Source organism: Nipponia nippon, unplaced genomic scaffold, assembly GCF_047370975.1.
Source record: "Nipponia nippon isolate SJK-2023a ecotype South Korea unplaced genomic scaffold, ASM4737097v1 scaffold_2, whole genome shotgun sequence".
NCBI lineage: Eukaryota > Metazoa > Chordata > Aves > Pelecaniformes > Threskiornithidae > Nipponia > Nipponia nippon.
In genome coordinates, this window is record NW_028262336.1 from 11,037,325 (window position 1) to 11,051,245 (window position 13,921).

Sequence of the window (13,921 nt, forward strand, 5' to 3'; positions counted from 1 at the left end):
GATAGAGAATAACCTTTCTTTGAAGACTCTAAAGAAAATTTCTAGTTCACTCTTACTCTACTGTATTAAACCCACAGACAGTGCAGAGATTTGTCCTGTTCTTTATCTGTCGCACTAAAATCTTCAGCTCAGAAAACCGTCTTTCCATCTCTTTTTCTTCTTCCTCTTACGCTTATTCTTCCCTTCTATATTCTTCCCCTCCCACTTCTTCTCTTTCATTACTAGATGGACACCTTAAGAATCTCCGCCGATGTGAGAAACAACATTGCTCTTTTCACCTCAGCAGTGTTATACTCTTTCAAGCTGGAAGAACTTTGTTCAGCTTGGTTCTTAATGCAACAAGTAATAGAGCGGTGCAGTTCATTCCCAAAGGAGGCTGTTGAAAGGTGGGTGATACAGGGTTTGAGAAGGAGAGTGGACAAGTACTTGTTAGAGAAACCCATTCAGGTTCACTAGATAGACAAATGACACGAGGATCGGGAAATCCCTGAAATGAATGTAGCTGGCAGCTGGAAGAACACTTGGGAGAAGTATTACAAATGATTGCCCTCTTCTTTCTCTCCTTTGGCTGTTTATGCATGGCCACTGTTGGAGACAGGATACTGATCTGAAGCAATGTTGGGCATTCCAGTATTAATCCATGCCTTTATCTCACCATATGCTGGCCCTGCACTTCAGAAGTTTCGTAGATTAAATCTTCAGGGCTGCAATACTGATGAGGAAGGGAAGAAACTGCCTGGCTGTTCCTGCACCTTGTGCCTGGAAGAAGGTATGTCATACTGAGGGGTGCTCCCCCAATACCCCTAACTTTCCCTGGTTATTCTAAAGTCTGAAGGAGACCCTAGGAAAGGAGGGGAGAGAGAAACAGATTCCCTGAAGGATTTTGTAGGTGAGGAGGGGCAACAGAATAGGGGCTGACACTGTGAAAGCAATTGTGCAATCAAGCTGTTAACGAGCATATGTGCTTTTGCTAAGTGTCGGTGAGACTCAGCCCTGCAAACAGCTTCTGAGGAAGGAACACCCAAGGAAAAGTCAAAGACTAGGAGATTGTTCAAAAGTAGTGGTCTTCCTCTGATGGAGAGCTTGTCTCAGATCTCAAATACCATGTCTTGTCCAGCATGCTGCCGGTAATTCCTTAAGCAGCAAGCACAGCTGGAATATACCAGTTATAGATCCACTGGACTCCATTGAGCAAAGCTAAATTTTCCTCAAGGTCTTTGATGAAGTGTATCAATGCTAGGATATCCATGCTACTTTTTTGGCAAAGACAAGAGAAGACTTCCCTACTGGTTCCAGCTATGGAGGTGAGATTTTTCCTGACTTCATTCTTTCTGGGAATGGAGCTACTGTTTTACCTCCTGGTGCTGAACTGTGGTGTGAGGTTGCTGTGTGAAGCTGAACAGATGCTGTGTGGCATCCTAAATATACCATATGTTGCAATGCGGGGGATGTTGATTCTTAAATGTATAATTTGCAGAGCAATTTAGAAACCTCTTGTGACAAATGATTCAGCTCTTCAGAGCTCCTCTGTCTTGATCTGTGTTTGTATAGCAACTAGCATATAGTGCTCTAGTTCCTATTTGGATCTTTTTGCATGCAGTATGTGTTGTTCACGCTTAACTTATTTGATTTAGTTAACTTCTTTGTCACTTTACAGCACAGTGCATGAATCCTCAGGACAGGGCTACAGGTTATGTCCTTCAGAAGTCCAGTGCAGTATAGGATTTGAGAATGTGTTTCTGTATGCTTGTTTTATTTTGTTATTAAGTGGTCAATGAAAATATCACAGGTTGACTGTGGATCTTATAGTGTGTACTTGTATCTTCCTCTTTCCCCCTCAGAACTCTGTCCCTGCTTTTTCTTCAGAATAGCATAAAAGAAACATATGCTTTGATTTTGCTGTTCCCTATAGCATTGCAGAGGGAATGTGTGTCTCCTAAGGCAATGCTTAAGGTTGTCCAGCAATTGTAGCCTCCAAAGGATTGCTGCCTTAGAAAGGAAACAGTTTTAAATTAAAACAAAAACAAAACACCAACAACCAACTTCTTTTTATATCTTTGGCTCCAAAAGTGACTATGTAATTCATTGCACCTGTAGTCAATTATCCATTCAAAACAATTGCTATTTCACAGTGATTAGCTGATTTGCCAATATGAGAGGCAGCTGGGCTTTCCATGGTGAAGTAGTAAAGCACAAAGCAATGAAATCTTCTGAGCCCAGATTCTTCTCTTTTTAAAGCACGCAGAGAAATAATCTTTCTGCTTCAAAATAAGACTTCCTTCTAAAATAAAAATATTATTTCAGGTTTTAAATGGAAAGTCAGGAATAGTCATTTTGGAGCTTTTTTTATGTAAGATGACTGCAGTGGACAGATGTTCTCAATGGAGACTAATTGCTTTACTCTTTCTAATGGACAATATTAAAACATTTGGGATACCGTGTGTCCTGAACTGCTGTGGCATAGCCTTTTGGTCCCTGGCTTCTGTAACTTTGTCATTGCCATCACGACAAACTTTATCTGTCCTTGCTGTGCTTTTCAAACCTTTGGCTTTTTCTCTCAGCTACTGAGGCTGAATGTTTAGTTGTTGAAATATGAGGAACCGTTTGCCATCTCTTGTGTATTTTATGCATCATATAAAATTCATGTTGAAAAAATATGGGTTTAAGGAAATAACCTGGCCCTGCTTCCACCCTTAGTCATACTGATATGTAATGGGGTGAACTTCACTAAGTCAACAGTATTACACAGAAGTAAAATAGGTGAAAATAACGTAGAAATGAGAACGTATAAGGGATAGGCTATGGTGTTTAGATATTGACTTTTCTTTTTAAGAGGTGTAGAGTAATTCACTAGAGATAAGTGTTTGATGGAGTTACGGCTCATAAAAGTGGTTCTCCTCCATCTACTCCTTCTGGATTCATTCTCTGAATGGGATCCACTCTTATTAAAGCTGAGCAATGAGGTTGTAAAGGACAGTTAATGAAGGAAAAGCAGCTTCTCCCTCTGTTTGCTTTAACGTGTTGGTGCAGTTGTAAGGGTGAATTGTACTTTTAAGAGAGATCTCCAGGAATAGTCACTACTTTCCAGGCAAAAGCAAAGCTTTAATCTCTCATATTTCTTAAGAGTTTGATGATCATCAAATCAGATTAGCCTGGTATAATGGAAGATGACAACTCCACGGGAACAGCCCTGTGTGCTGTTGGAGTGGGTGAGGCTACAGTACTCTTTGGCTGTTGGACTTGGAAGAAAAATTATTGTTGTCTGATACTTAGGCCTCAATTTGGTTACCTGAGCATAGGCATCTCGTGCTGTCTGAGACATAATAAGGTATCCAATGATGCCTGGATAGGACTAGCAGGTTTGATTAGAAAAAAAAAAAACACACAGAATACCTGTATCTTTCTGTAGCAGCAGCTAGAGATCAGTGGGGGTACCGTGGGGCACTGAATCGAGCCCATGATAATCTGAGATCTCTTACATGCCTGAACAGTGAATTCCCAGTCAGATAGCTGAGGAAAGATTGCAGCTGACCAAGCAGGCAAAAACAAGAGCTAATTTGATGTCATTCACATTAATTTTGGAACTCATCAATAGATATTAAAATAAAAAGCAAGATCTAGGCATCAGTGAAGTACGTACACTTGAGTGTGAGATGTGATTCAATACATGGTGCCTGACACCACACGAATACCTAAACCCGATGGTATTTTTCAGACCTGGTAATCAGGAGTGAATCTAGTTTTCTGTATTTGATTGAATTCTCCCCTGAGATTTTCTCTCCTATTGCTTTTGAAATAGTATAGAACAGAATAGATCACTCCTAGCAATGGATAAACTCCAAAAGGCTGCTAAAACTGAGCTCAACTTGCAGGTTTTTTGGAGGCTTATTGGAGCTTTCAAAATTAGTGTGGCAGTCTTGCAAGGACAAAATCAGAAACAGTTCTTCATAAGGAACTGCTATCTTTCTAGAAGGAAGTATTTTGAGAGACCTTCTCTTTATGATAATTTGGGTTTTTTTCTTCTCAAGAAATTGGAAGTATAGTGACATTAAAGCATAAAAATATAAAATGTAATTAAACTTAATTTTAAAAAATACCATAGACTGTCATTCAAATTTGGCTTCCATTTGGTGTAATATGCCTACTGTTGTTCTTAGAATAATTTCCCTCTCTGTGCAAATCATGCAGTAAGTCAGCTTTTCAGAAAGGCAGTATAAGTTCTTGTCTTAATAAGAAAGATGTAATCAACGTTTGAATCTCAGCATGGAAGGGTCAGTGGGAGGAAAACGCTCCCTGCCATAGCAAGCACAGGATCCTTGGTGCTCAAACAGTTCGAACACCAGGAAGTTGCATGGTCTAAACAGTAGAAATCTTTCATCAGTGCTGAGTCCTCGCCACTAACAAAGACAACAAACTTAAAAGGATGTCTTACTTTGCTTTTTTCCCTCCTCAACCACCTACTTGCTTGTTTCTCTGATCTACATCTGAAAGAAGAGCTTGTTCAAAATCACTTTAAGATATGACAAGATAGCAGCAGATCTATATCTGAAGCATTATATTCAGTGGATGCATTTTCAGTCTCCTTATAAAGATAGCAAAGGAAAAATTGCACAAAAAGTTTTGCAGTGATTGTAAGACAAAAAGTTCCCTCCTTTCGTTTTCTATAGCAAAACTGACAAGAAAAATTTTAGTAGCTAAAAACCATGGTACAATAGGTGGCACTTTCTTCTTTGAGATGTCCTTCCTACATTTCAACATGAAATTTGAACTACTGAACTTCTGCTGCAGGGTTCAGTGTGAGTGTTGTAAATCTCAAGGATTCGTAATCACAAATCAAGCTCAAAAATGGTGTTGAGTTGTCATGGTTTAACCCAGCAGGCAGCTAAACATCACACAGCCGTTCGCTCACTCCCCTGCAGTGGGATGGGGGAGAGAATCAGAAAAAAGGTAAAACTCGTGGGCTGAGATAAAGACAATTTAATAGGACAGAAAAGGAAAGGAAAATATTAATAATGACAAAAAGAATATACAACACAAGTGATGTGCAATGCAATTGCTCACCACCCGCTGACCAATGCCCAGCCCATCCCCGAGCAGCAGCCATGCCCCACGGGCCAACTCCCCCCAGTTGTTTGTTCAGCATGACGTCATATGGTATGGAATAGCCCTTTGGGCAGTTTGGGTCAGCTGTCCTGGCTGTGTCCTCTCCCAGCTTCTTGTGCATCTCCAGCCTCTTCACTGGCAGGGCAGTATGAGAAGCTGAAAAGTCCTTGACTTAGTGTCAGCACTGCTCAGCAACAACTAAAACGCCAGTTTGTTATCAGCATTATTCTCATCCTAAATTCAAAACACGGCACTATACCAGCTACCAGGAAGAAAATTAACTCTATCCCAGCCCAAACCAGGACATGAGTTAAAATACACATGCATGCATGCGCTCAATACATACACTGACCACATTATAGGAGCAATAAGTAGTGGAGACATAGGAGGGATTTACTTGGCCTTCTAGTTCTAGAACTTTTAGAACCCACTCCTTTCATAGGTTTAAGCTTTTTTCATCAACTATGGAGGGTAAAAATTTTCTTTTAAAATAAAATCAATATTCTCATGTGATTTTAGTCATAAGACCCCACCTCAATATAGTGAAAATGCCAAGAGCTGTGATAAAGGCATGATGGCTGGCAACCCCACATCTTCTGAGCAAAGCCCAGGCCCTGTGTCTTAATGAGGTAGACTCTAATAATTACTGATAATAATTCAGGAAAGCTGCTTTACTAGAAAAACAGAAGATAAGAAAAATAAAGTGAATCATGTAGCAAGATATTTTGTTAGTCAGCTGATGTTTACGAACATATATATGTTTACGTGTGTACATATAAATATGTACATACTATCTATATATGTAGATGAGCATGATGAGGCATGCAGATATATATGACATAGCAGTAAGGTATCTTATATTGAAGAAGAGTTTCCCTACTGAGAAGAGGTGGTGAGTATATATTTCCTGGATGTAACAGAATTTAACAAATGGATGTCATAAGCGAGTGCTTCTCCTTCTCTTGAGGAAGGAGAGGTAAAAGTCACATTTTAATATTTTTCAAAGTCAGGATTTAAAATAAAGAATTAATAATTAAAAAAAGAAGGTGACAGTAACAAAAGGATATTGGGTAAGGAGGATGAAGGGCCTCTTATGTATGTGGCCCTTTGGAAGTACAGGAGACGTTATTGCACAGTACAGCTCAGTTCTTGACTCGTTTTTGCAGAGGTTCATGGATTCTACTAGAGTGAAAGAAACCTAATGTATTTATTCTTCCTCAAATCAAAATTCCTTCATCAATATCCCTGAGGCACTGGAAGTCCTTAGTCCTGTGATTCCTGTCACAGCTGGGAGCAGAGAAACACCTGTACCGTTTTTGTTTGTATTCCCTTCCCTACAGCTTTCAGGAAATAAAGAACAGGTTTTATCTGCACGTGTATCTCGGGAAACTATTCTGTGGATGGCTTTCTTCAATGCTAGTCTATGGTTTTCTATCCCTGCTACCCAGACCAAATACAGGAGAAAATCCTAGCTGCAATCATCCTCTCTTCCTACTACATTACTTTTTCTTACTACAGTAATTGGGCTTTGACCTCTTATCCATTTAAAATGCAGCTGCTGAGTTCTTCTCCTTTGCCTCTTACTCTGATGCGCTGAGCATACAACTCCTTTTTCTTTTTTTCCTTCCCATTTCATTTTCTACTCTACCTTTTCCTATTCCTCACTGCACAATCTGTCTTACCTTGAAGGTCGTTCACAGCACTCTCTCCCTCCCTCCTTGTCTAGAGCCTCTTATCTCGGAACATTAATTTAGCTTGCCTACAGTGAGTGAAAGTAATAAAAAATAATTGGTTATTTGCAATACTCCTAATCAAGGTTGTATTCATGTGTCTTTCTCTTTAGAGCTATAACGTAATAAAAAAAAGTTGCTTTCTGTGAAATGTATTGGAATCCATTGAATTCATCACTAGATAAATATTATAGACAAAGATATTTGCTTTTATTGCACTGGAAGTGTAGAAATGCTAAACTTTAACTACTCCAGGAATATCAGGATGTCCACCTACTAAAGACGAGTTCCAATTTAGTTCTTGTTTCTCTCACAGCAGAGTTGTCTGAGATTGGCATTTGTGGTTAAAATGGATGTTTAACAACATGAATAATATTACTTTTGTTTAGATTGGTGAACTCATGACTACTATGAAACATTTACATTTTAATTTCCTGCATTTGTAACCATTTACATTGCGATCGGGGCGCAGCAGTAAGAATGATATTGTGTTTAGATGCTGTCTTTCTAGACAAAGACTTCACTCTCCTTCCAGAGCTGCATGGTTGAAATTATGGCCAACTCTTACAGTAGAGTTTCTGGTCTTCTGCTGAATTATTCCAGCTGGAGAAGAAACTGGGGAACAAGTTAGTTGTCTTAATAGCCAAGTTTCTCTTTTTTGGGGTAGACGGTCTCTTTCTCTGTTTCTTTTTAAAGGCCACAAATGCATTTCTTTAACACAGGAGGAATACAAAAATCCCAAAGACATTTATCCAGGCCACAGCACCAACTCTCTCAGTCAGCAACCTGGCTTATGTTTTCTGCTTTTTCTAAAGGCCAGGCTAGTAACATTAGAGTCTAGGTGGTGGCAGGCTTTCGTCTCAGTCTCTTATCATTTTCACTGTTGCTCAATTTTTGTCTCTTCTCACACTTTCCTTCACACAAAATAATACTCTTAAATGCTCTCCTTAAGGTCAGTCCTTCATTTTTCCCAGCAGCCTTGCATTCACCTTTGAGTGGAAAAATGTACCTAACTTCTCTCTTATCCTAAATAAATGTGTCGGTTTCAATGCCGTTTAAGCCAGTCCACGATGGAACGCCAATGCTACACCATTCTTACATGCCTGCAATGTTTTGCAGTCCTGCAAATTTAAGTGTAAAATAATGGACATTTTCTGTTGATCATAAACTCAATGTAACAACTGCAGACTCATATAACTTCATCCCTTTGTTGCCCAGCCCCACCCTTCATTAGCTTGGAGATTTCTCCTCAGTGCATAGCAGTTATACAGAAGGGATTATTTTGCAATTGTAGTTGTATTTGAGTAAACTTCCAGCAAAAAGAAATCACTTTTTAAGCAATTGGGAATTATTTTACTCTCCTATAAATCAAAATAGGTGAGCAGATTTTAATCTATTTCACTGAAAACACCAATCATTCTAGGACTGAGACCAAGTATGGAGAATTCATCTGGAAATAGTGTTGTTTTTCAGAAAGGTAAAAGAAAATGAAAAGCAGAAAGAAGCCTTGAAATAACCTTATCTACAGAACAAAGCAAATTGTCTTCCTGAGTCCTCTTTGAGCTATAGCCCTGTTTATGAAGGATGAAGCAAACCGTAACATGTTACCTTTGGCCTTGTGTAGTTCTCTGCGCATTGTTGCTGACTTCTCAGAAGCTTCAGGTACGTTCTTGTTTAGTGTCGGTATCAAGCCTCGCATTCACTTCATTAGGAGCAGCCATTCATCCTGGCCCTTTGATGAGATGATTCCATGAGTTTTGTTGTGCTGAGCAGGAGCCAGACTCTGCAAGTCTTTCTTACTGGCACAAATAATTTTCTTGCTGACTCCATTAGTACATGCTATTGAACAAGTGATAAGGCAATACCATTTGGCCCCACGGTTGAAGCAAAGCCGTATACAAGATGACAACCAGTCAAGAAAATTCAATAGCGCTGTGTGAAAATTTACATTCTGAAATTATGCTAAGTGAATGGACTTCACCGTAACATAGTTGGTTTTACAGACTAGTTTTGCACTGTGACCTAACCAGGGTAAGATAATGAATCGTCCTTATCCACTTAAGGATTAACTAATTCTGGTCTGACATCTTGAGAAACACTGCCACCCTGAAAGCTACCAAGCCCATTTTGTCCCTTGCATCAGGTACTGCAGGAAAGGAGGAACACATAGAGCTACGCCTAAGTAAACACAGGCACAGCAGATGGATCTTGAGCTGTCTTTTCTGCCATTGATCCGTATATAACACAAGAATTTCCTAATGCTGCCACTGAAATCCTATTTGCACAATGTAACATTTTCCTTTTGTTTTAGGTATAAAGGACATAAAACTCAAGGTAGTGAAAATAACATTTGCAGGGTGGTGGTTTTTTTTAAACCCCAGGGGAAAAGAATATCAGAGTTAAGGTTTCCTTTCTTTTTCTTTAAGCTATATTGTTAGTCATAAGAAAAATATGATGGCAACTTGTGATCTTTTGTAACTCTTGCTGTAACACCTACAGAGAACAATGTAAAGCAAGGATGCAGTGACATGCCTTAAATTAGATCTCACTTTAGCAAGCTTCAAGAGGATATTTTATAGTAGCGCAATTTCAAAAAGCAATACATTCCGTGGACTTTTTTATAATAAATCGCAATTTCCGTGGCTGGCAATTCCCAGTATCCCCTCTGCTATCATTTTAGCAGCAGTACATCTTTGAATAAAATATTTCCTCCCTGAGAGTGCCTCAGATTCTTCTTGCAGTCTGGTCACAACCCAGACTTGCAAGCGCAGGCCTCTGGATTACGCCAGGAAACACGGCATTGCAAGTGGTTGTTCTCGGCCGCGCTCTGCTGTCAACGTACATTCTGTTGATTGGTATTAAAGCGGTCTTTATACAGCAAATACAGAACAGAGGAGTATGAAGTTTTTTCCAATACAGCTTTGATACTGATGAACACTGTAAGATGCTGCCTTAATGCAAATAGTATTCACGAACCATTAGTGAGATGAGGAGAAAAAAAAAGATGCAGCCAAAATTCAAAACACATCATTCTGTTAGTTATGGACTTTCCAACTTCTGTTTAGCAAAGGGTAATGCGGTAGCACAAGCGTCATATTTCCCAATGTCAGTCCTTTTGCTGAGTTACACATTAACATTCAGGTCCCAAATGAGAGAAGGCTAACTTCTTTTTACTTTTTATTGGTAGATGCAAACGACTTAGATTCAGCAAGTTATTTGAGCACACAATTGGCCATTGAATTAAACGGGACGTACTCACCCGCTCAAAACTAAACGTGCCCTGCAGGCTGAGCGCTATAGCACTGAGATATTAAAAACAGGTTAGGGTACTGCAGTACAAAAGTTGAGACCATCCTCCATCTGAAGTACAGAAAGAATTGAGAAGCAAAGGAACAAATCCAGCATACAATGTTTAATACCTTTAGGCACGATGGGATAATAAGTAAGTTATTGTTTTCTGAGCCATTAAAGGAATGCATTGGTTTTAGAGATGTTCTTATTTCTAGTGAAATTTTAGTTTTCACAGGAAATACAGACAGACTCTTCCTATGGCTTGCAATGTGTTTGCTAGAAACAACCATCTGCTTCCCGTGCTTTTTCCTAAGGGGAATAAATTCCTTACATCTGGCCTGTATAATAGGACTTAGTGCCAGATCCAAGACCCAATGAAGTTAAATGATGTCTTTCCCTTAGTCAGGAAAAAATCAGGATTGTATTGCTTTTATAGCTAACATCTCCTGCTGTTTTTGCTTTTTTTTGTTTCGAGTCTTGTCCTATTCCAGATAATGGGCAGATGTTTGTGCCCGTATATCCTTATTTCTAGATTTATGCACAGGAATTCTCTTACCTTGCTGGCATAGATGCTCAGTACTATCCATTTTCCAAAGAGCTTTTAAAAACTTTTCATTGCCTTAGTCTTAGAGACAAAACTGCTTAGAAAATCCAAAAATTGACAACCAGGTGATAACTTAAAGCTTTCTAGTTTTTCCAGTTTCTGTACTTATTTTCTATTCAGATAATTATTTCTAATTTGTTTCAGCTTTAGATGTTTCTGTTACTTTTTTATTTACACTATTAATCTTATTCTCTGCATGTTTTATCTACTGCTCATCTCTAGAAGCACAGGAGCCTCACACAGTCATTTATTCAACAGTGAACTTACTTTTTCTCTGCTGAGGATTTAGATTTTGCATATAATTTCAGGCCACGTGTAGGACAGAAATATTCCCTACGGAGAGAAGTCCCTAGGATTTTCCTCTCTCCTGTAATACCTTCTGTGGGCAAGACCAGGTATCCATCTTAGTATAGTGGCAGATCTCTGGCAGTGTTACATTTCTCCTTAATATTTTTATAACAGTTGGTAAAATATATAAAGATGTGTGCCTTTCTTAACACAGGACAAAAAAACAGTCTTATGTATCTAACAAGATTTTATACCCGCCAGTAATGTTGAGTCAATTACAGAAGTAAGCGGGGAAATAAAATCAACCACAAAGTTACCCAAGTATAGCATAGTGCAGTATAATGCCGTTGCCATGGAGAATACTGTTGGTGCTTCTGTTATGCACCTACTTGTATATATTCAACAGTTAGTGAGTTTTGTGAAAACTTTGCTGATTACAGATATGTTTTCTGAAAAAAGATGGATGGTAGTAGAGAATGGAATGGCTTCTACGTGGTAAATAAATGCAGATGATGCCTAAAAAAACAGAAAAACGAGGGGAGCTATGGTAAAAGTTTATAATATCATGGGTGGCTGGGGAAGGAGGAGTAGAGAATAACTGCTTACTCGAGGAGAGCAAACAGAACTGGCCTGAAGCAGGCTAAGGCAAAAAGAGAAAGTCCTTCATGCGATGTCAGGGACTCCGAAGGCTTGCATTGGTTCAAAAAGGAATTAGACTCATTCATGGAAGAAATTCTATTGGGAGTATTAAACACAAAGTCAGTGATCTCTAAACCAGGAAGGCCTTGAGCCAAAAATTTTCCAGAAACTGAAGAAATAATACTGAAGTGTCATAGTACATTTATGCTGTTCCTAAAGTATCTGCTTGCTTAAGTATCTAGCGTTGTTCACTGTTGGAGGAATAGTACTGGGCCAGATGGATCTTTAGTCTGACCTGTTACAGTTGTTTTTATGTTCTTAAATAAAGCGGATGCTAAAAGTGTTAGCAGCTGCCTGGATTTGTGGCTTCCCTGATGCAGAATTGGTGCCTTTAATGGGACCCTGGGAAGGAGCCACCTCAGACTCAGCTTTAAGCCAGATGATTTAATAAAGCAAGTAGAAGACGATCATTCAAAACATTGTTGGGGGTTTTAGAGGAGTTAGAAATGATCAGTGAATTAAAAATGTGTAGTAAAGAAAATAATCCAAAGGACTTGAAATCAGAAAAATATTTTTCTATGATATCTAGCCTATAAAATCAAGATCAGACTTCATAATGTAGTGCAATGCAGTGTTTCCTAAGCAGTAAGGATCCTGTATCTGGTTTTAGGATTGGAAATGAATGCTGCCAGTGTATTGTATTGTTAGTACTTGTCACTATTTGTCCTTTTTCTAGGACCTTCTGATAACTTATTACATACTAAGTTCTCACTATCTAATGAAATCACCTGGAAATTGTTTATTGAATTCAGCAGATCCATACTTAAATGCTTTGGTCGTTCTTTTCAAAGAGTCAGTGGTAATTTGTTGTCAGTTCAGATCTAATATACATCTCTGAATGTCCCTTGGGATTATCATTCTGTTCCTTCAAGACAGTCTTCACTGGCAGAGAATGCAATTATTAGCATTTAAATGGTAGTTTGCTTTGATGTAAACAGGAATAAGCATCCTCCACAAGAACATTCATTACTGCCGTTCTTCCTTGATACATGAATGTAACCGTAAGAGCTTCATACCACCTTTACTTGTGCATTTGCTACCATTTTTTTTTTCTTTTTAAATAGTGATTTATTACATTTGTGATACATATTCAAGGAACATACCTTTTTTGCTTTGGCTTTCAAAACTAGTGTGTGGATATTGATGGTAAATGTGGATGTGTGTGGATGTGTGTGTTGCTGCCTCCTGCATGGAGATTTCTGTTTCTGATTTTGGATAGTCTAACCAGTACTGCTAGAACTGATTGTGTGTCTATTTGTTCAGGAGACTGGTATCAACTCTGCTGCTCTGGTTTAGAGCAGCTACGTAATGCCATGGGGTGTGAAAGCAGGGTGGTATCTGATGTGAAAGTGTTTTTCAGTACACTGTGCTAGCAAATGCACAGGATATGTTCCAAAATTGCTCCTCTCCTCCATTCAGCTGTATGTCAGGTACTTCATGAACTCCTTTTTGTGCTTTTTTTTAATGTGTTCTTGAATAAAACCGGTCCCTCCATCTTCTGCACTGAAGCACTGCCCTCTGCTTATTCCAATCTCATCTCAAGGTGCTTTGATTTTTGAAGAGCTCTTAATAATCCTTAAGTAGGGAAAGTATGTGAAGAATGGGACATTCTGCATTTTGTGGAGAGTGCCAACTTGTGAAAGAATTACCCAGTGTCCTAGGCACGTGAGGTCTTGCAGTAATGCTTACGCCTTGACCTGTGTCTGGACTGTCATTTCTACATTTACCTTTGAGGATAAGTGGGATACCTTTTCCTCTGAAAGCAGCAATGCAATAACCGCTTCCAGAAAAACAGGCTTGTAAATTCCCTCACATTCAACCAGAAAGAGGAGCTTGTTACCGTAAACACTACTGCAGGATACAGGCAGCATCAAGTCCCTCCAGCTCTGTAACCTCCCTTAGTGATCTCTGGTGACTGTTTAGGGACCCAATTTTATTTTTTTTTTTTTTCCCTCATGTGTGCTAAGTGACAGATTTCTACCTTCTATGCTATCGTCCTGGAGAGTCCTTCTGAAAGTATGGCACAGTTGTTGTATCACTCGCTGCAAACATTGCTTAGATGTTTCACATTTCATAGTGTGAAACCCATCAGAGACTCTGCAGGAGTACGAGGCTCTGCAGGAGCTGCTAATCAAGAAAGCGAGTGGGAAGGTGCCCTCGTTTGTCGTTAACCTGCTCAGGACTCCCTTGAACATTGACTTGTCCT

At 39.2% G+C, this 13,921-nt stretch overlaps 1 long non-coding RNA gene across 1 annotated transcript in view; it reads left to right on the forward strand.

Moving 5' to 3' along the window:
* The first annotated feature begins 1,020 nt into the window (after positions 1-1,020).
* The window catches only part of LOC148055652 (uncharacterized), a 59,250-nt gene continuing 46,349 nt past the window's right edge, over positions 1,021-13,921 (forward strand). The window contains exon 1 of the long non-coding RNA XR_015704950.1: positions 1,021-1,304. This is a non-coding gene — a long non-coding RNA (uncharacterized LOC148055652). The remainder of the gene's footprint in view (positions 1,305-13,921) is intronic.